The 25,778-nt window shown below is 35.6% G+C and overlaps 1 protein-coding gene across 3 annotated transcripts in view; it reads left to right on the top strand.

The window, feature by feature from the left end:
- The first annotated feature begins 354 nt into the window (after nt 1-354).
- LOC125656632 (serine/threonine-protein kinase TBK1-like) overlaps nt 355-25,778 on the top strand; it is a 95,082-nt gene continuing 69,658 nt past the window's right edge. Inside the window, exons 1-2 of one of the 3 annotated variants that reach the window (XM_056143645.1) lie at nt 355-388; nt 10,658-10,731. The gene's annotated coding sequence lies outside the window, so the exon portion shown is untranslated. Of the gene's footprint in view, nt 389-10,657; nt 10,732-24,957; nt 24,986-25,778 lie in introns of those variants that run through there. The other 2 variants (XM_056143649.1, XM_056143646.1) reach the window with 2 other exon arrangements.

Below are 25,778 nucleotides of genomic sequence, written 5' to 3'. Positions count from 1 at the left end.
ATAATTCATATCTATCATCTGAAGAGTTTTGTACAATGGGTTTTACAAATTATAACAATGTGCTCTGTAAACTATTAAAAATTGTATTATTTCATTTCACAGTGGTCGTGTAGTGTGTGATATCCCTTGTCATTTTTACGAGTATAACTTGTCTAGATGGTGGTCGTACCATACAGCGCGTTGCGATGAGGTTGGTTCCATATTGGACAGGGTTGACAGTGGAAGTTCATATGTATATGTATAACATACACGCACACATACCCTCTCTTTCTGATATGATATGAAAATATGATTAAATAGCAGGTGTATAAACTGCTTATTAACTACTTTCAGTTTTACTTTTGATTTTGGTTCTTGGAAGTTTATTATCAAACCCAGAGCAGTCTAGGTAAATATGACATTGTTGAATATTATGATTCCATTATATTTAACATAGAAAATATTGTTAAATTCATAATATCGAAGTACTGTATGTTCCTCATTTTCATAGGACAATAAACCATACAGTTTAGTGTGTAACTGTAAGGTTATCATGGGAGTAAGATTTACCGTAGGCCCTGGGCTCTAGTTTTCTTGGGACATGCTTAAGATTGTCACAAAAGCTATGATAATCTCTGTAGCTCCTTGGACGTGAAGTTTGGATTTCGTGGCATGACTTTTCAATAAAAACCAATCTTCGTTGCTTTTATACAAACGTACCGATAGATAATCCGGAAAGTCTGGCCGGTTCATTTTTGAACCATTGCTCATCACTTGTGCTTGTATTAACAATATACATGTACATTCCAATCATGCGTGACTTTATTCACACGTAAAAAAGCAAATAAAGGAAAGAGGTAAATGTGCATACGTTAATAAACACGAAGCAATTATTCACAAACAGTACTGATGCCACCTTTTTCATATTAGTGTTTTTATATGCATATTGCCTGAGATCAATTTGTGTAATTTACATGTTTATTTGCTCATTTGCAAACCTAGTCATTAGTAAACGGTTGTTTGTATTAAGTTGCCCCAGCTAATTAATTTTATATATTTTGGTCTATTACGCCATTTGTTTGCCCCGTGGAGATCCGAGTTAAAATAGATTCTTAGTATTGTTTCATATGTGAGGTGAAGTTCGTAAGCTATATAATAGAATCTTACTTGATTAGTAAATATCTTAAAATCAATTAACCCTTTCTCTACCGGCACATTTTAGAGGTTTTTAAAGATCAAATGACAGTATTTTTAAATCGATTTAAATCTGCATGGATCACGATTTGGGGTAGGCATACAACATATAATTTTGTTAGGAATTGGACAGGGAACAATTTCTTATAAAAGTTGTCAATGTATCCCATGACCTCAAAGAGGTCTACGGAGTCAAAGGTCATATAAGTGCACATTTTTGCAATATTTTCTCTCTGAAATATATATATTACGACCCCTCTCACTAGATTAGAGTCAAAAATAGGAAAATCTAAATGTATGAGCTAATGTGCCTTTTAAAATACTACAACAACAACACAATCAAACTAATAAATTTTATTGACAAACAAATAATTTGGTTGCTAAGTAACAACACTCATAGTACAATTTTGACCGTAATTTGCCTTTCTGCATCCATTCGACACAATTTAAACGTAATTACATTCCATGATGATTAGTAAATGTCACATTATTTTAAAAATATAATCTTTAAATAGATCTTAATCATTTTAAAAGGTTTTTAACAAAAAATATGATGAAGAGAATTAAGGTCAAAGGACATCAAATGGAAACTTCGTACTTTATATAATTACTTGTCCATCATTTTCTAATAATATGACGTTTTGCCATTATGTTCCATTAAATAGAATAAGTATTGCAACATTAAAACAAAGATCTTTCAATTATTGTTAATCTAAAATAATTCATTTTTTTATTCAATTATATTTGGTTGCTCAGCAATAACACCTTATCAAATGTTATCAAAAAGTACTAACCATTTTTCCTCTCCAAGTTCAACATATACGAATGTTCAAGTACTTACTTTCAATCACTAGATTTAAATGTACTTGCATCATATTTAACAAAAATGTTCTTATTTTCAACCTCTTGAAACCTATTTCTAGACATAATTCTTGATAATGAGTTGTTCCGACAGGGGCATGCGTTGACCAATATCTGTCTATCGACTGGAACTTCACAGCAAGCATATATAAGATAATGCACAAAAATCTGGGGGGAAAAGTAACTCAATTGGCTCTGTAAATGTTTCCGATAATCAAGGCCCTCTGAAAAGTATGCATTTAATTACTTATGAAATTTTATCAGAGGTAATTGTTGTACACATTTAATAAATGAGTTAGATTCACAGCCAGATTAATTTTGGTAAAGGTAATCTTTTTACTATGCATTTTATTATTCTTTTTAAACTGGAAATCACTGACACAATATCGGTTTTTAAAACTAGTAATACCTGTACAGTTCCTCTTCAGTGAGAGGCTGCAAACTTCCTTGGGAAGTATATGGCAACCCTTCCTCCTAGATATGACCATCTCAGCATAATGGTTGGTGGCAACACAAATGGAGAAAACCAAATCTTCGGTCAAAGACAGCTTCATAAAATCTGCAGTTCTCCGAATACCGTAATAGGGTCCCATATCTGAAAGGAAATTGCAAATAAAATCAGTATTGGCCACCATACCTTAAAACGTGTCCTACCTTATAATTTTTTTGTATGTATGCGATCCCTAGTTATGCAGCAAAAACAACAACAAAAAACAGTAAAATGGTACACACATATCGGTGTACCATAATGCCATGATTCCATTTGTGAATGTATTATCTGGATTTATTTGAATGTTAACCAAATTTATACTGATTTAACCCTATATTCAACCTCAAAGAGTCATACCAACTGAAAGCCAGGTTGTCACCCCGAATGAAATGCCACAGTTCTTGGATCAGGTGTCCCTGTGTCCTCCACATCAGCATCCTTCCAATGCATGTCTGGATTTGGCAGTAGACTGTCGCTAGCGGATGATACCTGGGAACTTCCCACTAAATATTGGGATATCAATACCCTTTTTAAAGAAGAAAATAAATTACAATTAAAAATTGTTGGTTTATGTTTAAAAAGCAAAATAAAAGTTTCACGGTAGCATGGAACAGTTTCGCACTTAAATTTATTTACTCAAATTTATTTAAAGATAAGGTAAGGGATTGCATACATGTGTTAGAAATGAATCGAATATTTTATTATACATTGCGAGAGTAGCAGAGTGGGTAATGAAAAAAATAAATATGTATCATGTAGGTGTCTGCATTATGCCTAGCATATACATGAGGGCAAATACTGAAGAAATTCAGGTTAAAACCTACAGGGTCCAGCGAAAATACTGAAACTCTGAGGGAAAGTGAATGACCCCAGATATAAAAGTAGAATTGAATTCAGTTATCTGGTGGCACCCAGTTTTTTTATTGGTGGAAGAGAGAACCCAGATACCTGGGGAGAGACCACCGACCTTTCGTAAGTAAACTGGGAAAACTTTCTCACTTACCGGTGCGAACGGGATTCGAACCCGCGCCTAGAGAGGTGAGAGGCCGTGTGATTTTGAGCGCGATGCTCTAACCACTCGGCCACTGAGGAGGCCGGCAATAAGGGGACACGTGCCCATTAGCTCATAGCATACAAGTACCAACATGTATGGATCACATGTAATTTATGGTCATAAGCTACTAAGTGTATATAAAATACATGCATTTGGATAAAAGAGAAATCAATATGATTTTTCATTAGCCTGTCATAAACAGACTTTGATTGATGTTACACCCCCCCCCCCCCCCCTTTTGGCCCAAACACACATTTTGTTTTTATTTCTGTTACAGAATAAAGAAAATAATTCAAATTATGATAATAAATTATATTATTACAATAATGCAAAGTGTGTTTTCCTAACAGATTGTGTTTTCTTTTCATAGAAAGATACATGTAATTTTTTTTTATAAACATGGAAAAAACTTGGAAAATAGCCTTCTCACCAGCGGTCATGAATGCCCAGTCTGATTAAAACCACCCCATCCCATTATACACTAAATCCACCCCCTTCTTACACTCGCGCGTCAGGTAAGGAGATAATTCTGGGAAAGGGGGGGGGGGGTAATCAAACTGATTAATGCCGGATCCAGACAGGGTGTTATTCACTTGGTTTAAATATCATAAAATATAAATATTTTCTTTCATGAAACAACAAATTATAGCATCAAATCGTGGTTAACTAATCGTGAATTTTTCATGACATGACAAAACCGCATTTTTTTTCTTTTTAGTCGGCCTATGTGACTACATCAACTTACATGTACGTATTTATACTGAATGCATGATCGTTTGGGTCATTCTGCAACAGGAGATCCAGGGCATCTTCTTCTGACATCAGGTCGTTTTAAAGATGTAAAATACAAGCGTTTGCTGTGACAATCACGGTGAAGCTTTGTTGTTTTCGTTGAAACGGAAACACGTGTGTTCTCCGTGCACACTTTCAGAAAACCCCGCGAGGCCCGCGATCCGGATCACGGAAAAATAAAAGTATACAGGCTATATATAGGTGAACTTCTTTTTTGTTTTCTTTCTTTGGCAGAGAAAAAAATTATTACTATTCCGAACAAATATAACGTTTATATCTGAATTTGAAGTACTTTATTTATCTTTTTTAAAATTCATTCTGCCGATGTAACATTCTCAATAGGTGTTTTACGAAGTTACATGTAGGTTGTGTAACTGTTTATACACCAATATTGGTTTTATGCTTTTTTTAAAAAGCAGAGATACCTGGCTGATTATTTCATACATGTATGTATGTTGTTTTAGTGTATCAAACGGTACTGAATTTACTAATAGAGGACAATACAAATAGTTTTCACCACTTTATTGTGCGACGCGTGTCGATTGCTGTTAACGACGTCGATTTGTCGCTAATTTTAAAGAAAACAGCGCAGCATGTCCCAATTTCATTTTATCGTAATATAAAAACTACCGAGAATTATAATATGAATAAGGGTCCATCAAAAAGAAAATTTCCTCTACTTTTACAGGTGTATTTACTTTTCCCTATTTCCATATATAAATATAGATAAAACGCCGATCTGTTTAAACATTGAGAAATAAAATCGTAAAAAAACGTACATGTGCAAAAAATTGCTATTTTCTTATAACTTTGCCAGGCATTAAAAATAATTTTTATATGTACCGAAAGCAGGGAATATATGCTTTTCAAAAATATAAAAAACATTGCATTCATAGGGAAAATAAAAAAAATCATAGCGAGGGGGAAATGGCCTTGCGACAAAGCGTTGCGTCATATTTAGACGAAGTCATCTTTCATTTTAAATGCTTTTTTTTTTTTAATTTTATGGCTTTATTTACTCAATTGATTTTTACATAGTTAAAAAATATAGAAAATTTCCAAAAATATGATATATAAAACATATATATTACGTCCGTAGTTTCAAAGATTTATAGACACTCCTTTTGCGTAGCCCTGTTTTTACGCGCTATCGGTCAGTACGAAGACATCTTCACAAGTCAAGGGTAATTGATTCGTTACCTCGCACTAACCCTTAGTGCGAGGTAACCAATCAATTACCCTTGACTTGTGAAGATGCTACGGAGAGAGATCATTTATGCTGCATATGGAGCATATTTAATTTATTTTGAGCTCCAAGTGACTTTCTAATAACTAAGTTTTATATTCTGTATATGATATGTGCGCAATAATTCAAACTCGCATTACAATGTCCTTCCTCTGTACAATATTATTTGACTGATTTCTCGCGCTTACGCCAGATTTCATCTAGCTATATTATATATAGTGTATGTGAGAGTAAGGAACGACAACTCTGGGTAGAGATTGCTAGTTAATATATATTTCTATGCAATTGCAAATATATGTCAGTTGTTTCCCCTATTTCAAACATAGGTGGCGCAAGACTCGTTTACGGCCTTGTTGACTTCCGGTGTACATAAGATTTATAAGAGAGTGTAAGGTTTTTGTTGTGCAAACAGGGAGCAGGGGTAGAATTCCCGAAATATGAAGCTTTTAAAAAAATCAATTGGTTCATTGTTATCAAATGTGACAGTGACAACGATCGTTTTATGTTCCACTCAGCGTCGTGCGCTATAAACTTCAGTCTTCAGTTCAGTCCGACTTCACAGATATCAGATGACGACTTTGTTGCAGATAGTATGTACGGGGGATTAAACATTTGCTCTGTAGATCGTAATATTCTGCATGGATGTTTTACGCTGAAATTTTATTTATCCTTAGTGATACAGTCATCAACAGGGCCGTAAATTACATGGAGGCGGAGGAGGCAGCTGCCTCCTCCAACTTTTGAGCCAAAAAAAAATTAAAATTTAAAGTTCATTAGAATTTATGTTGTTTCCAATAACTAAGAACATGATACCTCCCTTAAAAAGCATTCCAAATCTTTCTTTTAGAATGAGTTAGTCAAGTAACATCTTAGAAGGCCCTAGAATCAAGGATTTTGCACGAAACGTGTTCAGTGTGCACAAAATGTGCTCAGCGTCTGGGGGCCTGGGCGGCCCCCAGACCCCGGCCTAATTTTCTGCCTCCTCCAAATTGAAGGTTAATTTACTAATTTACGGCCCTGATCAATGATCTTATAATTATATGTCTCTCTCTCTCTCTCTCTCTCTCTCTCTCTCTCTCTCTCTCTCTCCCCCCTCTTTCTAGACTAGATCTATAATCGAACAGGGGAAATTTGAGTACTCAATATATAAACCAAGTATGGTACAAAATTACATTTCAGATGTCATTTAAAAATTAATTTTAGAGTTAACCAAGGTCGTCAAAATATGAATGAACGCGATTGCTAATAGCAACACCCCCCCCCCCCTTCCGCCGTCACTCGGTACGACGACACGACTGTAATGGAGGGGTGGCTATAATCAGACTGTAACTGTAAGGCGTGAATATTCTTAGGTCTTGTTTTCGTTTTTGAGGACTGGATTGTAAATTACAGTGTAATTTCAACACTTTACTTTCATTGTTAATTTTGTTATAATTCAAAAAGAGTTGTAAAATATTGTTTGAATTTCAGGGAAAACGAGTCTGGATTCTTCAATAGTCAATGACATACGTATGAAATTAATAAAAATATGAGATGAAATTGTCAAACTTTCATAACTTATCAAAGTTTGCATTATCATAGTTATGTTGTTATGTCATGTTTATCAACTGACCCACGTCAAAGAAACGAATACCAGTCCTAGCCTATTTTAACTGTTGACGCAAACCAGAAGAAAAATGCATCTCAAGAGATTAAGATATTTCTGAATTTTTTAGAAATAAAATTTAAATCATATCTACTTTTATCAAAATTAAATGCAAATTCATAAAGGTATAAATTTATCCAAGTGAAGTAAATTACAAATTTCACTATCATATATACAATGTTGTGTTTATAATAAAAGCCACACATAGGCCTATTGTTCATTGTGGTTTTTATTTTTAAAAATCATTGCATTACGTTTTTCAATATTCACTTGTAACTTCGATTTCAATCTGAAGTATGAACATTCAAATTGACCTTCAAATTGAAAAGTGTACTACATTTGTTAAGTGATGTATTTTAGTATTAAATCATTCATATCATGAACTGTCATGGTACATATAAACATGATAAATCTTATACATGAAAGTAAACACGGGTCAAATTATGTAGGCCTACATCAGTTTCCTGCAACACCATGGACAAACGTCATTTGGATACAACCATTCAGTGTTTAACTAGTCTGTCGTGCTTTTCACGCAGAGTACAACCAACTCATAGTATATAAATCATAGTATATGGATGGAGACGTGAATTTAGAAGTTGAAAGAAAGCTTGAACTTCCGTCTTAAACTTGCAATCCAAATTGTAATATTCAATTAAAACGTAGAAACTCGAAATTTTGAATCATTATTGTACAGCTAGCATATGGGGTAGTAAAATTTATTTGACCTGCCAATTATTATGCTCTCGCTTGCCCTATGGACTAATAAAAAAGTTAATCGCAAACTGTTTACCTATCGTGACGTCATCACGTAAGTGATATAAGTTAAAACACGCAAATAAACTGTTTAATGTGGTATGATATATCATGTACTCTGTATACATGTGCCTTCTCTATCGTGAATTTTATTTCATAAAGAGAAGTTATACATATACATTCACTATTACCACACATTTTAACAGCTTAATAATAGAATTTCAGATATATATGGATATATTTATAATTGATATTCTTAATCCTCGAAAGAGAGAGAGAGAGGGGGGGGGGGCGCATCTTATTGTTTTAAACATATGCAATTCAACAACTTATAAAGAATTATGATGTATTGTATATTCAACCTAAACTACTGTTTAAGTATGTAAACTTCACCACGAAGTAGTTTATAATGAAAAACGTTCAATGTGTATTGAATGTCTTTCATTCGGCAAACCTCGGCCGATTCCGGTACCGGGATCGGCCGAGGTTTGCCGAATGGAATGTCTTTATTTAATCGATGTGACAGAGAAAATTCGGTTACAGCTGAAACTCTCAACGTGTTCCTTCCCGCCCGGAGAGTCTTGCAATGCGTTTTCTAAGTTCGTCTCTAAGCGCAGTGAGGTCCTACGGACCGTAATCCGCCATCGTTACTAAATATTCAACAACTTTCTAATCTAAACATGTCCTCCCGACGCTCTCTTAAACTTGAGGTTAGAAACACCTTGGATCGTGCGCCACCTGTAATCAAGGGCGAGTAATTTGAAGTTTTATTTGCCATTGAGAGTTCGAGAAAAAAATGTTTGCGATCATTTTCACAGTAAATGCTCATTTAATAAAATAATATTTATCTTTCACACAGCAAGAAACAAAATACACTAAATAGCTCAATTTCTACCCAGTTCCTATTGGATTGTGGATATAAGGAACGATGACTCCGGTAGAGGTTATAGTCTTGTTCAACCATAATTTTTTCCCCGCCCCCGTTACTCACTGATAGTTTTGAGTGATTAATGATCAAACGAGTGATCAATGAATGGCGAGGGCGGCCGGACCAGACTAGTTCAACCAGACACTTGACTGTTTCCCTTTTACGGACACAGTCGAGCGTCTGGTTAAACGAGACTTTGTAAACAATCTAATTTAAATTAGATCCTTTGTACCGCTCACGTACATGGCAACACAAGCTAAGGATTTAACGAAACCGCTTGCGGAGGTCAAATCTAGTGACCTTTTAATCATGCATATACATCGATATGTTCATCCAATCAGAGAACTCTAAATATTTGCATTCGGCAAACGAAAAGTTTGGGAAAACAACAAGTACATGGTGATCGAATATTGGTGCGCGTTATAAGTTTCAAAAGATTGCAAGATTCAATCGTTAAAAGAGGAACAGAAAGATGCGTGTGAGCGGATAAAAGGATCTAATTTTGATTAGATTTTTTTGTAAATGGTTTTCCAAATTTTCTCAAGAAGGATTTTAAGGTTTGTGTGCAAAAAGACAATTTCTGTTATTTATTGAATTATTGAATCGTTTTTTATTTTTTATAATAAGATCAAAAGATCAAGTAAGATCAAAGTTTCATTACATTGCAAAAATTTTCTCTCTTTTTCAAGATTGAAAATAGTTAAGTCGTACGTAAATTAGATCAACAGCAAATTATCCCTTGCATTTTAACAGAACTTCAACCAATGAAATAAATTAGAATTTTCACATCATGCATTTTCTACCAATCACAAAGGAGAGGAAGTGCATTGTCCGAAGAATACTGTAGAATACTTCAACTATATACATGCTATATATATATATATATATATATATATATATATATATATTATAATATTAATGTAGATTATTAACATTATTTTGTCGTTTAGTCCGTGGTGTGTGATATTTGTTGTCGGAATTATTATTCTCTGTATTGAAACACAAATATTTTAGAAACTACACGTCAATCAACTTCGATAAAATGTAACCCTGTACATGTCTTACACGTAGTAAGTCGTGCAATCCGACGCAACAACGTGGCCAACCTCGCCTACTTTTTGGTTCATCTAAATTTTTCTATTTTTTATTTTCTTTGTTGGGAAAGGGACAAACTGGATCTCTGCAATACAACCATAACCCCCAGGTGCTTCCGGAAGGGGATGGGTGGGTGTCGTGAGGTAATAACATTAGGTATGATTGTGATGGGGGGGGGGGGGGGGTTCACTATTTCGATTTCCGTTAACAATTTTATAATATCATTTCTTTATTTATTAACCTGATGACACAATATCAAATAAAAAAAAGTTTAGTCTATGTACTTGCGCTCTAATTGTGAATAACTAACCTTCTAATGATATTTTGTCAAATGTTCAAATGAAAAATATAAAGTACACCGTAATATGTGATGCAGGGTTTTGTTTTAATGCGAAACATGGAATTATTTATGGTATTGTACCTGAAAGACAAGAATAAAAATTATTGACGACCTCAAAACGCCTCCTGTAGGTTGGGGTCAATTTTCTTCTTTAAATGTATGAAAATAAAATTATTCAACCCCCCCCCCCCCCCCCCCCATTACATAGCATATTAACAAGATTTTTTGGAGGGACTGAAAAATTTGTGAAATTTCATAATGACCTCTTTATTTCCAGTTTACCATGACGGTGCGAGAGATCAAACCTTGACGGAGCAAGAGATCAAACCTTGACGGAGTTGCTGTTAGACGGTAGGGGTTTAATTATAATTATTTAATCGAACTTTACGCCGAAAAGCGATCGATGCAGCTGGTAGAAAAGAAAACCTAGATAGTGGCGTAATATAGTTCATGTACTTTGTGAATAGTTTGTTTAGGAGCGAGATCAAAAGACTGATACCGGATAATTTAAATCTAAATTGAAATAGTTAGAAAGAGGGTAAAAACTCCCGTAAGATTCTGTCATCCGACATATATTACAGATTTGTCACTTTAGTGAGACAATAGGTCCTTGGGCCACATGGCTCACCTGAGTCACCTTGGCCCATATTTAAAGATTTTCTCAAAATATTTGCATGTAAAACTTTGATCCCTATTGTGGCCCCAACCTACCGCTAGGGGCTATGATTTTCACAATCTTGAATCTGCACTATGTCAGAAAGCTTTTATGCAAACGTAAAATTCTTTTGCTAAATGGTTCTTGAGAAGAAGATTTTCTCTATATATTTGTATGTAAAACTCTGATCCCTGCTGAGGGCCCCATCCTACCCCCGGGGACATGATTTTAACAAACTTGAATCTGAACTATGTCAGGAAGCTTTCATGTAAATGTAAATTTTTCTGGTTCTGGAGAAGAAGATTTTTGTAAAATTTTGATCCCCCATTACCACCGGGGATCACGATTTGAGCAAACTTGAATCTCTACTAGGTCAGGAAGCTTTCGTGTAGATTCGCACTTTCCTAGCCCAGTGTTTCTTGAGAAGATTTTCAAAGATTTTTCCTATATATACAACAGCGGAAAAAAAGAAACTGCATTATTTAATATATGAAAAAATAATAAAAAATAACAATGAACAAATTTTATTTTTTGTAATACTGTTAACAAATGTATTCGTTACAACATTTCATAATACGTTAATGTTTACGTCGAATAACGTCAATTTCAACACACTTGTAAGACAATGGTATTCGAACTTGAATTAACAAAGTTACGATATTTTGTGCCATTCCAGCTTGAAGCATCCCAACAGCACGATTACGTTGGTTTTCGCTGAATCGTGGCGTGACAGAAGGGTAAATTTTGTCAAAACTAAAGTGCTTTCCTTATCGAATAGTGTTCAAATAAACCTTTTACACTTCTTACTCCAAACAGTATTGGCCAGTAAAACTCGTGCGTACGAACACATCAATAAACATGTGTTCACGAACCATGAAAAAGTCGGTACATCTGAGTCGGATACTATCCGATATTGTTCAAAAACATCACCTTTATCGATTGTTTAGATTTTATAAATATAAACAATAAATATAGAAAACTTATACTAAATTTTATAATGCACAGTTTCTTTTTTCCGCTAGTATTATATAGAGCTAAGATTTGCTCTGCAAAAACAGTTAAAACCTTTTAAAAAATTAACTTCGATCATAACATATCATTAACACATTGTTTGGACTGTATTTTACTATTCCAACATATTATATACTGTACTCTTAAAATACGCAACTTTCGAGATATCAGCTCTTCTGTGATAAAGGTGCGTTTAGTGTTCTGTTGAACGCTTGGGTGGGTACGAGGTGTATACATATACTATAGACTAGCTATGTAAATATGGATAAAAGTAATGGAAGTGTAAATTTTGTTTATATCAGCTGTTGGTATACATTAAACTGACTATATTAAGAATAATATTTGATTGAATTAGGCCATTAGATTATATATGAAATTAGTTTTATATCCTCTTCTGCACGGGTGATATTCTAATCAAAGAAAAATGGTGTCACAGATTATTGATTTTTGTTTGAGTTGTTTTATTATTAAATACAACTAAACTTACTAATATTGTATGCCCCTGCAGTTTGGGTGGCTGCACAATGTCTGATAATCATCCTTTAGGCAATATATGAAGGCAGCGATAAGCATTTATACCCACCGCGTGTGGACGGTAGTATGTTTTGTGTCTCACTGTGCGTAAGAGTTCCACAAAGGGAAAGAACTATTAGGTACCTCGGAAATTGTGTATTGCTCATTTTTGTCAAAATGTCACTACAATAATATTCTAGCACAAGAACATGTTTGAAAAACTCCACACATACCTTAATACCGAGCGAAGCTCGGACGGGCCGAAGGCCCGTCCGCGAAGCAAGGCTCTAAAGGTAACGCGTATGTAAAAGAAAAAAGTCAAAATCAGCAAAAGAAAAAGAGACAATCTCTATATACGTTCACTGAAATTTTCGTGATCCATATGGGCGCCGCCATTTATTTTTTCATTACCTGCTTCAACAGTTATTCGTGTTTTATTTTGAATGCCAATAATAGAAGACTCTGACGTGCAATTCGTAATTTAAACACTCAGTTAGTTTAAAGTGAATAGTATAATTATCAATGTAACAGGTTTTAGCAAATAATTACATATAAAACCGTAATACGGCTAAATAGATGAACGAGTTCATGAGTTTCTTTAAATAAGAATATACGATAAAATTACGGTTACATTTTTACCATTTTGAATTTATTGGTTAATTTTATTTAGTTTTATAACGGCCTTTTTCATTGCATACGGAATGTATTATTGTTGTTTATAATTGTTTGCTTTGGCAAAGAGAAGAAAGTCGAGGCTAAATGTGACGTCACAATGCACAGTTTACGTCGCCTTGCGTTTTATTTCCCGCTTTCAATGAATAGGTGGATCCTGTAAAACTGTTGTCCCCATATAAACCCCTTTGATATTGAGATGTTACTGGGTTTTTAGCGCAAGGAAAATTTCATTAAAATATATATTTTTAAATGAATCATAACCTACCATACTTAACGGAATTATGATTACCACTTGGGACACTCCGATGACCATTACATGGTTCGCTCGGTCCAACGGTCACACCGTATACATATTAATTCTTGGTTTATGCTAAAAAAAATTACAACTCCTGTTGTGATTGACATGACGTACATTAATGAATACTCATAAACTTACTAAAATAGTGTGTCCCAGCAGTTTGGGTGGTTGCATGATGTCTGGTAATCATCCTTTCAGCAATATATGAAGACAACGATAAACATTTGTACCCACCGCGTGTGCACGAAAATACATTTTGCGTCTCACTGTGCGTAAGAGTTCAACAAAGGGAAAGAACTATTGGGCAACTCGGAAATTGCGTATTACTTAAACGTTATCTTTAAAATTGTCAATGATCTCGACGTACATAACTTCGTAAGCATCAATAACACCGTGTTCAACCCCACATTTGGGGGTGCGGAATAGTGACCTTAGGGGGTACGGAATTCGAAGCGTGTGTTACTATGTAGATAATTCGACATATTTAGCTTGGTTACAGCTATAGATATAAAAAATAGGGGTACCTGTAAAATGCGAAACGAAACGAAATCTACCGAACCGAAATCTACCGCAACGAAACGAAACTGATTGTATAACCGAACTCTTTTAATTATAATAATATAAATCCCCCCCCCCCCCCCCCGCTTTGATGTAGGCTTTCGGCTTGACTAAAGTTGGAAAGGGGGGTGAGTAAGCAAAATATCCGAAGTTGATTAAATACCATGTGCAATTAGTATAGGTTCATATAGGTAGGTTTCGTGTCGTTGGGTTTCGTTTCGGTAGATTTCGTTTCGTTTCGCACTTTACAGTACCCTAAATCTAGTCTTATATCAACATACGACGGAACACAGTGATGTCCCCGCTTACTCTTGCTCGTTTCCCACCTCGCAGTTTGTGCTAGAAATAGGTGAACACTTTAACAAAATTCGATAACCTCATGTAAGGATGCTTTGATCGATATTTAGCGAAAGTTTTAATTATTCTGCCACTCCACATATATCTAATACGCTTGGTTTCTACACATAACTCTGTAGCAGACACTTCCATGATTTCCGAAATTTCACGTCAATAAACGGTGAAAACTTCAATTTTAGTGTGTGCCACTAGGGGGTACAGCTGTCGGTGGAGGTGGAGGTGGAGGTAATGAACCAATCATAATGTGATGAGTTTAAGAAAATGTCATTTGGATTTGAGATTAATATCAAACCATCTTTGCGATGTAGTCATTCTTTGATTTGAACACAGGGGCTAAGCCCGTTTTGGGCCCGAACTCTGTGATACCATAAATATAGATGGTATCACAGAGTTCGGGCCCAAAACGGGCTTAGCCCCAGTGGATTTGAAATGTCGCTTGTATATAAATGTAGCCGGTACATTAACATTTCTGATCTGAGAATTATTTGTTATGCCAATACAACATATAATTGGGTCAAATGCTGTCTGACGTGTTTCATGCCGATTGTTAGGCCGTTCTTGGCACACTGATTTTGACTACGCATAACTCTGTTTACCTGATCAGGATATAGGGCTCACGGCGGGTGTGATCGGTCGACAGGGGATGCTTACTCCTCCTAGGCACCTGATCCCACCTCTGGTGTGTCCAGGGGTCCGTGTTTGCCCAGCTATCCATTTTTTTATTGCTTATAGGAGTTATGAGATTGATCAATGTTCATTATCTTCACCTTTCATCATCAAGATGTTCCAAAATTGGGTTTCAAAATTGACGTCATCTAAGAAAAGGGAAATTGTTTTGGGGCAACGCTTATTGTATCGTTGTCACGGAAAAGATATTTCACTGTATTTACATGTTAAAATATTTAATATATGTAAATGAGAACATCAAAGAGTTGCAAACTTTACTGATTAACTTTGTTGTTTGTGATATTCAGGCTTGAAATTTAATTTAGACTGTCAGTTCAATTATAATTGATTTTACTAGTTAACTGCAGGGTGATGACATGAAGAAAAAGTAAACACTGGTTACACCTACCGAAAAGAAAGTTACAACATACACGTACACCAAACTAAAAAAGGCTGCAGTGGGCAATATGACCAAAATATGATAGCAACAAAAAGCGAATGGGCACTCGTCTTTATACAACTGAAAAAGATGTACAGTGTTTGCACCAAATTCCAGTCACCGTTTGCATGGAATACATATTTCTGATAGGGCCAAAATAAAATCTATGTGTGTTTCCGGCTTCCCAACCCTACCTACCCTTTTGCTGCCGACCCTAAATATTTTATTGATAATATACATGTACGGTATGTAAAAGAAAATAGAAATCCTGAATTTGGAATTTGTTTTCTTTTTGCATTCGAGTTTCTCTGATTTACATTAAAACTACTATTAATTGATCTTCAAAATCTGTAAAAAGTATTTGTAATGTATATAGACCTGTACTGAAAGCATATCAAAAACTAAGATTTCAAATAAAATGCTTTAATGAAATAAAATTTTTACTTAACAACCCTACCTAAATATATTTAGGAGTGAAATAGGAAACGCACATATTTCATTTTGGCCTAAAGAAGGGGGGGGGGGTGTTGTCAAAGTTCCATATTACAAAGAGAAACTCGTATTAATCACACTATAGTGCACTCGCTGTTTTTGGAGACGGTCTGATTTTACTCTTTACAAAAGAGCCCCACAGGCCTTAACGGTCGCCTGAATACCAAAGCCTTTACATAGGCCATGTATATTGTATTTCCTCTCGCCTGTCTGAGAGTAAAGACGGAATATTTGATTCGTTTTCACTAGAGAGCTATATTGGCCCCACCCTAGAACCTAAATCCCTAATCCAGGGGCCATGATTTTCACAATAGAGATGTTCATGGACATCACAACCTTGCATTTAATTTTTCTCAATCAGGACTGAGAGTAAAAAGATTTTTAAAGATTAAAATAGCTATAATAAATGGCCAAACCTGTCCCACCCTAGAGACTGAACCCTTGACTAAGGGGCCGTGAATTTCACATTATTGGTAAAGGGCTTCATGTACATCATAACTATGCATTTGGTTTTTCTCACACGTGTGGGAGTTGAGAAGAAGATTTTTGAAAAATTGGCATTTGTTGTGGCAATTTTGGGAGCTAAGATAATAAATTTCACAATTTACATTCCTTATTTCCTTAAAAAGTTTCACACCACAAAATGGTAACAATTGGTTTTGTAGCTTTCAAGAAGTTAAACATGTAGACTTACTAACGGACGAAGACTAACGACTCAGGTGACCTAAAATAGTAGCAATATGTGACATAGGCTAGTTCCAAAGAGGTTTTGGAATGTTGGATATATACTTTACAACTTTAAATTTTTGTACTTTAGGGGTGGTCCAAGAGCGATTGGCCAAACAAAAGAAGACACGATATCAGTTTTACAATTTCATATTCTAGAAAAATACAGGGCCAATTTCGTATTGAAACCATTCCCTCTTTCATTTCTTTTTTAAAGACAATCAACAGCTGAATTATGCACATTAGATAATAGATAAGTATATTTTATATTATGTTGAATTTTCACAATCAAATTTTAAATAATGATATTCATTTTACATTAGATCATTTCGTACACGCATGAAAATACGTGGTTATGGATAAAGGGTTACTGTGTTTAATACAAAATAGCGTTTTTTGTATAAGAAACGTTTAAGTGTGGTAATTTAAAAGAACGTAAAAAAGAAAACATAGGTATAACGTCTGAATAAATTCATTGCTGTGATCCATGTGTATTTTTGGAAATAATTTATATTTCCTTAATAACCAATAACTAAGAGATTGGTTCATTGCCCTCTACCTCCACTGAAAGCTGTACCCTCTATTGTCACACACTAAAATTGAAGTTTTCATATCGTTTATTTGACGTGAAATCTCGGAAATCATTGAAGTATCTGCTACAGCGTTATGTGTAGCTGCAGAACTGTAGCTCTCTGAAAAAATATTTTTCTGTTATGTCAAAATATTTTTTCAGAGAGCTACAGTTCTGCAGCTACGTTATGTACAGAAACCAAGCGTATAAGTTATATCAAGTGGAGTGGCAGCATAATTGAAAATTTCACCTAAATATCGATTAAATTTGCATCCGTACGTGTGGTTGCCGAATATTGTTGAAGTGTTCACCTAAACGAGTAAGAGTAAGCGGGGACATCACTGTGAAAAGAATCCATCGTATGTTAATTTTAGACTATTTTTATCTCTATAGCTGTAAACAAGCTAAATATGTCAACTTATCTAGTAAAACACGCTTTGAATTCTGTAACCCCTATGGTGTTCGAATAGGGCCATTTGCAAAAGCGTGACTGCGCGTTAGTCACAACACGCACGTTAGTCACAACAACCCTATAATACACGGGAAAATGTGTATTAAAAAGATCTGAAATTTTATAATGATAATATTTCATCAAAGTTTGGAAAAGCTTGAACTGCGTTACTGGTTTTTTTTTTCCATACTAAAATGATTAAAATGAGTTTACCGTCGAGTTCAGAGGTTTTATCATTAACTAACATTGAATGGATGACGATTCACGATATTTTCGGTTCGCTTCAATTTGACGCTTTAACAAATCACTTGACGATCATTTGATTTCCCGATTGTGAACACGTGTGCAGTGGCGGATTTAAGGGGGCGCAGCCGCCCCCCCCCCCCCCCCCCACTAATTTTTTTTTCAAATTTAAGGTAAATCGTGGTGTCTTGTTCACATAAATATACTAAACGATAAAAGAAGCAAAAATTTCTTCCACTCCCGGGGAAATAAATGGCAAAATATTTTGATTTCTTGAATTACTTTATTGGGAGAACTTAATTTTTTTCAAAAACTCTTAAAATTTGCGTCATTTTATTAATTTCACCTGATTAAAATGATAGAAAATAGTACAAATGACTAAATAGGAAACATATTTCAAGTCCTATAACATCAGGAGCTTCCGAGTGTTTCGCCCCCTCAGCCCCCACCAGGGCTTCGCCCTGGACCCACTGGGGGCCTCAAAGCGGCCCCCAGACCCCTTGCATCATAAAGTGGCGCCCCCCGTAACCGCAATTCCTGGATCCCCCTCTGGTGTGTACATGTATATGTATCTTCGAATTTATAGGTCAACTCAACTGCTATAGAATACGCAGGAAACGCAATTTAAAAGACACCGACTTTTTTCTAGGCCCACGATTTCAGTCCGCGGGACACCGTGATTTTGTCCTGTACTGTATGTTATGATCGGTGATATTGGGTCTGCATGATGGTGTGAAATATCGCTGTTGACATTAGATTGTATTTCTACGTGTAATATGTAAACAGATTACGAAATAGTTACTGCTAGCGATGAACCTTACATGTACATCTGTTTGTAAAGAAGTGCTAAAGTCCACACCACTACTGTCTTTGAGCCGAGTAACTGCAAAGAGGAATTGATAAAATCAAATCCCAATAAAATGTACATTTGCTCTGTTTGAAGCGATTTATATTCAAAGTTGTATAATCGTGTTTTCCTCGGCGTACTTTAAGAGTTGTCTTTCTTGCTGTGAACGCATCACTGTCTTTTTGTGAAAAATGAGGACCTTTTTTAGAGTAAAATTTTTCATATATAAGGGCAATGTTTATGGTATTGTAGGATTTTTCTGACAAAATATAAGGAATAAAACTTCATAATCAATATAAAAAAAATTAATCTGTACTAAAAACAGGTGTATACATAAAATACAAAAGCAATTTGACCTAGATCATGGACATGGGTACGGTATTCATATTCAGTATTTCAATGTTGCCTATTTAGTTTCTTCAGTCTTGACCTTGACGCTCGATTAGAACAGACTTTCTAATGCCACATATTACACTCGATAATTTTGATATGTAGACGTTTTGTTTGTTATCAGTTTTTGTAGTTGAAACTAAATAGTTGTAGTGTTAGTTTTCTTTTCTATTTAGTTTTCTTTTCTATGTAAATATTCTATCGTCCCGAGGAAGGGACACGTTGTCCCGAAAATTTTAACAATTTACTGTTGTTCGTGTCGTTGGTCATTTTTAGTGCTTTTTATATTCTTATTCATTTGACTTCGTATCTACTATTAGATCCGATCCTTTGGATGTTGAGTGTTGTAGGAATTTAGTATTCAAGATACAAGACATTTCATTGACCAATCAAGGGCCCCGGAAGGCATTGTTAACAAAAAGAAGCATAATCTAAACATTATTTCTGTGGAAAATGAACATTATTGCTTATTACATAATCATAACCAGGCATCATTGTCTCTAGTGTTGATGTGAAATATTAATATACTTTTGTGCAAAAGTAGAAGTTAATAAATTATGGTGTCCGGATAGGGCCATGTGCAAAGGCGTAATAGCTTAGTAATAGCTTTTGTCAAGCTTACAAGCTATCGCGCTATTGCGGTAATACACAATCGAACGCCATTGACTGTGCAAAATTGTGACAGCGTGTTGTGTGTTATCGAGACAGCGCGACAGCGTATTGTGTGCTAGCGCAATAGCGCAGCATTGTGTTAGCGTGATAGCGCGACGGCGTGTTGTGTATTAGCGTGATAGCGCGATGGCGTCTTGTGTATTAGCGTGATAGCGCGATGGCGTATTTTATTATATAGCTAATAAATAGTCTATTATAAAATCTGCGTAAAATCTAGAGAATGTTAGCGTTTCAATATCCTGAGAATTTATTGAACGCTAACTTTGCATTGCGTAAAATGTGGGCGCCCGAAACATTCCGAGTATGAGCGTAACGACGTTAAGTTCAATAACCCTATATTACCGTAACGACGTAAACAAATTAGTTCTTTTACTGTTTTCAAAAATAGATTTCTCAAGCAAACATAAAATTTCTTTACTTTCATTATTCAAAATCCATATTAGTTTCTCAGTCTCTCTCTCTCTCTCTCTCTCTCTCTCTCTCTCTCTCTCTCTCTCTCTCTCTCTCTCTCTCTAATTTAGTAAAACGAACATATATCTCTTCATATGGTGTTCATAATTTGATAAAAAGGCTCTCTTTGTCTTGAATTTTACATTTTTGAATATATGTAGGGTTATCCAGTAACAGAACCGACTGACTGGATATCGTCATTGGTGGCTGTACGGAAGCCCAGTGGGAAAATGCGTCTGTGTATAGATCCCAAACCTCTGAACAAAGCGCTAAAGAGAAATCACTATGCAACACCAACTATAGATGATATTTTGCCAGAACTAAGCCAAGCCAGAATTTTTTCTGTAGTAGACTGCAAGGATGGCTTTTGGCATATTACTCTCGATGATGAGAGTAGTTTTCTCACAACATTCGGAACCCCTTGGGGTAGATATCGATGGCTCCGCATGCCATTCGGTATTAAACCAGCAAGCGAAGAATTCCAGCGGAGAATGGATGAAGCTCTATCTGGTATACATGGAATCAAAGCGATTCATGACGACATAGTCGTATACGGTTGTGGAAACTCGGATGACGAGGCCATACGTGATCACGACAAAAAATTATCTACCTTGCTAGAGAGATGCAGGGAGAAAGGGATAAAAATCAACAAAGACAAAATGAAACTAAAATTGCGATCCGTGTCATATTTAGGACACATTATCTCAAGCGATGGACTCAAAGTTGACCCCTTAAAAATCAAGGCAATCACTGAAATGCCAAGACCTAAATGCAAAGCAGACATACAACGTTTACTAGGAATGGTAAATTTTGTCCAGAAATTCGCGCCAAATCTCTCGGAGATAACAGCACCCCTCAGAGACCTACTAAAAGCAGAATCGGAATTTGTGTGGGACAATGCTGTACATGGCAAAACATTTGACGAATTGAAAAAACTACTATCTACGAGTCCTATACTTCGTTTCTTTGATCCTAACCTACCGACGACGGTACAGTGTGACGCATCTGAACGCGGACTAGGAGCTTGTCTCATACAAAATGAGCAACCCGTTGCATATGCATCCCGTGCATTAACGCCTACCGAAGTCAACTACGCACAGATTGAAAAGGAACTACTCGCTGTTCTCTTTGCCATGGAACGCTTTGAGCATTACACACTTGGACGGAAAGTAAAAGTGGAATCAGACCACAAACCACTAGAAATCATCAGCAAGAAAAGTTTAGTTTCCGCTCCTAAACGTCTTCAACGAATGCTCTTGCGTCTTCAGAAGTTTGATTACGAGATCACATACAAACGAGGTCTTGAAATGTATCTTGCTGATACACTGAGTCGAGCCTATCTGCCAACTGTACAGATACAAAGAAATGATTCTGAAGACAGAGTACTCGCCATTACCGACCGTGCAAAATCTGAAAAAGATGCAGAGTCCGTTACAATGAGTGAATACGTCACCATCTCGTCCGAAACTCTAAAGAAAATCAAATCTGCAAACTCGCGTGATGAAACAATGCAAAAGCTGTACAAAACAATCAAAGATGGTTGGCCGGAGCGAGATGAACTGACACCCGATATACAGATCTTCTACACATTCAGAGACGAATTGACTTCACAGGATGGTTTAATTTTCAAAGGAGACCGCATTGTTATTCCACCTACATTGAAAGGTGAAATTCTTCAAAAGGTACACTCCAGCCACATTGGTATTCAAGGATGTTACCGTAGAACCAAAGAATCACTATATTGGCCAAACATGATGAAAGATATCGAATCTTTTATCAAGGAATGTCCAGTCTGCGCTACCATACAGGGTGAGCAAGGCAAAGAAACTCTCATTTCGCATGAAATTCCCGATAGACCATGGCAGAAAATTGGAACTGACCTCTTTCAATTTGATGACAAACAATATCTCATCACTGTTGATTACTATTCCGATTTTTTTGAAATTGATCGTCTACATGATAAAAAATCAAAGGAAGTCATCACCAAACTCAAGGCACAAATGGCCAGACACGGAATTCCTGAAATTTTGATTTCAGACAACGGCCCGCCTTACAATAGCAAGGAATTTGCTTATTTCTCAGAGAACTATGAGTTCAAGCATACTACGTCATCGCCATTGTACCCAAAATCTAATGGGAAAGTTGAAAATGCAGTTAGAATTGCAAAAAACCTAATGAAGAAATGCCAATTAGATAAAAGCGATCCTTTCCTCGCTCTATTAGATTGGAGAAATACTCCCTCTGAAAATATTGGAACTTCTGCAGTTCAACGACTAATGGCACGCCGTACAAGAACTCTGCTACCAATCAAAACCGAACTTTTGAAACCAGCCCTAACCCCAAATGTCAAAGAGCGATTGAGAGAACGGAAACATAGATCAGCATTTTACTACAATCGCACAGCGAAAGACCTACCAGAGATTAAAAGTGGGGAAACCGTGAGAATTCGACCTTTTGGACATGAAAAAAATTGGACGAAGGCAAAGGTCAACGAAAAAGTAAACATCCGCTCGTATCAAGTGATCACGGAGGATGGTCGCCTCTATCGACGAAACAGAAAACATTTGCGTTGCACAAATGAGCCATTTGTCGAAAATAACGAGGTAGTGACAGATAAGACCGTTAGCACAGCCGAAAACACACCACCATCAGCAGATAAGACTACAATTGAAAATCATAAACCACCGTCAGCAGATAAGACCAATTATGCTCTGACTTCGACCAGGAGATCTACCAGAGAAATTAAATTGCCGAAACGATACGAGGACTTCAAAATGTATAAGTGATTATATAAAGTGATGAGGCATAATAATCCTCAAATATATATATATATAGTGTAAATATATATCCCGATATTTTAGAGACAAAAGATAGTTCTTATTTTTATCATAACTCTGAATTATTAATTTAATTCATAACACTTTGTTAATTTTGCAGTATTTTTTCACTCTCTTATAATGTAAAATAAGAATAATTAAAGAAGGGGGATGTAACGTATATGCATTGTATATATCAAACTCTGAGATTATCCCTGTTTACCGCACACACTGATAACCACGTGTTTGCATGCTCTTTAATAACATGTACTCGGCATTCTGAAATAAACTGATGTAGAGACAAGACGCATTCTGTTATACTGTACTACTTTACAATATAGACTCGCGTTGCGAGTCTATGTACCCCCCCTTGAAAAATCCTGCCTACGGGCCTGACGTACATGGCGAAAAGTAGAGTTGGAAATTAAAAATTTTACTTATCCACCTCAAGAAGAAAATTCATATATGAAATTAAAAATAGAAGAATTATCAGACGGTGAAGTAATCTAGTTACATGCTCAGTGGGGGCGCTAGGTGCCAAACGAATGAAAGAATCACCTTGACTTACAACAAATTTTGATTTCCTTGTTACGAAATCTGATGTCTCAATATAGGCCATGCCATTGGCAAAATAATCTCTTCAGGATTAGCATTACCCCTCTTCAGTCAAGAGCTTGTAGTCTTTGTACAAAATATTGTATGCAGAGGGCTGGATAAAAACACATTTAGCTTAGCACATCAGATGATTTTTAAATTTTGATATAAATGAAAGCAAGTGGACAATAAGCATTGTTGACTGTGGTGTAGGGGCAATAAGTAAAACAGTTCAGACAGGCACTGCCCCATCTGCCAGAACAAGTCATTATTGAATCTTGACGAAGATAACTGATTATTTTCTTTTATTTTATGGGGGTTTGTATAGAAATGGGAGCTAAAATCAAGTGTATTCCCTAAATTTGAAAACTTTAGAGATAAGAATGCATATTTGAATAAAATTCTCTTTGAAATATAATTTCAAAAGCCGAGAAAAATTTAAAAATCTAACGAAAAATTACGTTAAATAATGAAAACAATCAACCGGAAGTAGTATTTTTCTCAAAATTTGCTGTAAGGAAATGATTTACCCAGAAAATGAGGAAAAAACTCAGAATCGGACTTACTGCAACTTAATCGTCAGAGGAAATTCAAGCTACTTACAAAAATCGAAGATTCAAATCAAAATATCCTCATAACAATTATTAGTTTAATCACCGAGTTGGGAGTATATCAATCTCTTTAATCACAACCAGTCGAAAATATTAAAAAATTCATTAAAAATTCATTTCTTGATCAATTTCTATAAAAAAAATTCCCAACGAAGCGCTTATTTATATTCTCTCAATTTCTGATCAGTGCGCATGTGCAAAGGGAAAATCCCGTCTGAAAATAGAAATGCGCATACCTGATAGGGTCGTATCAATATACGCCCCACTTCAATGTTGCGACGTCATAGGTAACCTAATTTGCATTCATTATTCATAGTTACAAGGAGCAAGGAAAGTTCTATGTGCACGTGGAAGTAGCTTTTAACAGTGTACTGCCTATCAACCACGAGGAGGCGTTGCTATTTTGTTGTTGATAGTAGAGCCGGTATCATCTTCACAAGTCCAGGGTTATTGATTCGTTACCTCGCACTAACCAATAACCCTTGACTTGTGAAGATGAGCCGGTATAAGAAACTAGGCTCCTGGTTGTAATCTTCCTCTTATGTAGATAATTTCAGCAGTATAACAACGGTGAGTGACTGGGAAATGTAAGGACCTTCATATGTGTTACATATACCATAGACGTATACTGCGGTATAGGCAAACTTGTGTGTAGTACCTGTACCGGAAGTTACACGTGTTTGTTACCACGTGTCATTCTGCGATCTGTGTGTGTGTAAAATTAAAGAAATCTACCACGTTTCCAATTTTATTTTGTGCATCTTTCTGTGTATGTCATTTAATTGTCTCGCCGGCCAAACATAGGGACACAATTATCATTGTCAGTGATAGTACGACGTGGAAGTTGAATTTTTATCATGGGAATCCCTTTATGTATGTGACGGTTATGAAGGATGTACATACAAGTACATAAAACTGTTTTGAATTAAAGGTGGAGGATAGGTTCCATGACAATTTCAGGGGATTGCTCCCGTTAAAATAATACTACATTTTAAGTATCGTTTTTACAATTTAGTGGTGGATCCAGGAGTTCATTATCATTTAAGATATTTATCTTCATAAATAACTTTAAAACAATGTTAAAAATTCCAATACTAAAGTTTTTTGTGGGTATATAAATATACTATTTATTACGAAAGCCCATTGAGCTCATTTTCGTGGCAGAAATTATTTTTCGCGTTATAACGCAAAACTTCCGCGTTATAATGACAATGCTGTAATTTTAATTTTGTATATACACATCTCTTGATTTATGTAAGAAGATCATCTTATTGACGTTTGATTCCATCGTACTTAAATTTTGGAACATATTTTGTGTTATTGATTGTCACATACGAGAGGTCTTTCTAGAAAATGAAAAATG

Source organism: Ostrea edulis, chromosome 7, assembly GCF_947568905.1.
Source record: "Ostrea edulis chromosome 7, xbOstEdul1.1, whole genome shotgun sequence".
Classification (NCBI taxonomy): domain Eukaryota; kingdom Metazoa; phylum Mollusca; class Bivalvia; order Ostreida; family Ostreidae; genus Ostrea; species Ostrea edulis.
The sequence above is the reverse complement of the archived record's forward strand: the minus strand, read 5'-3'. Positions and strand labels throughout refer to the sequence as shown.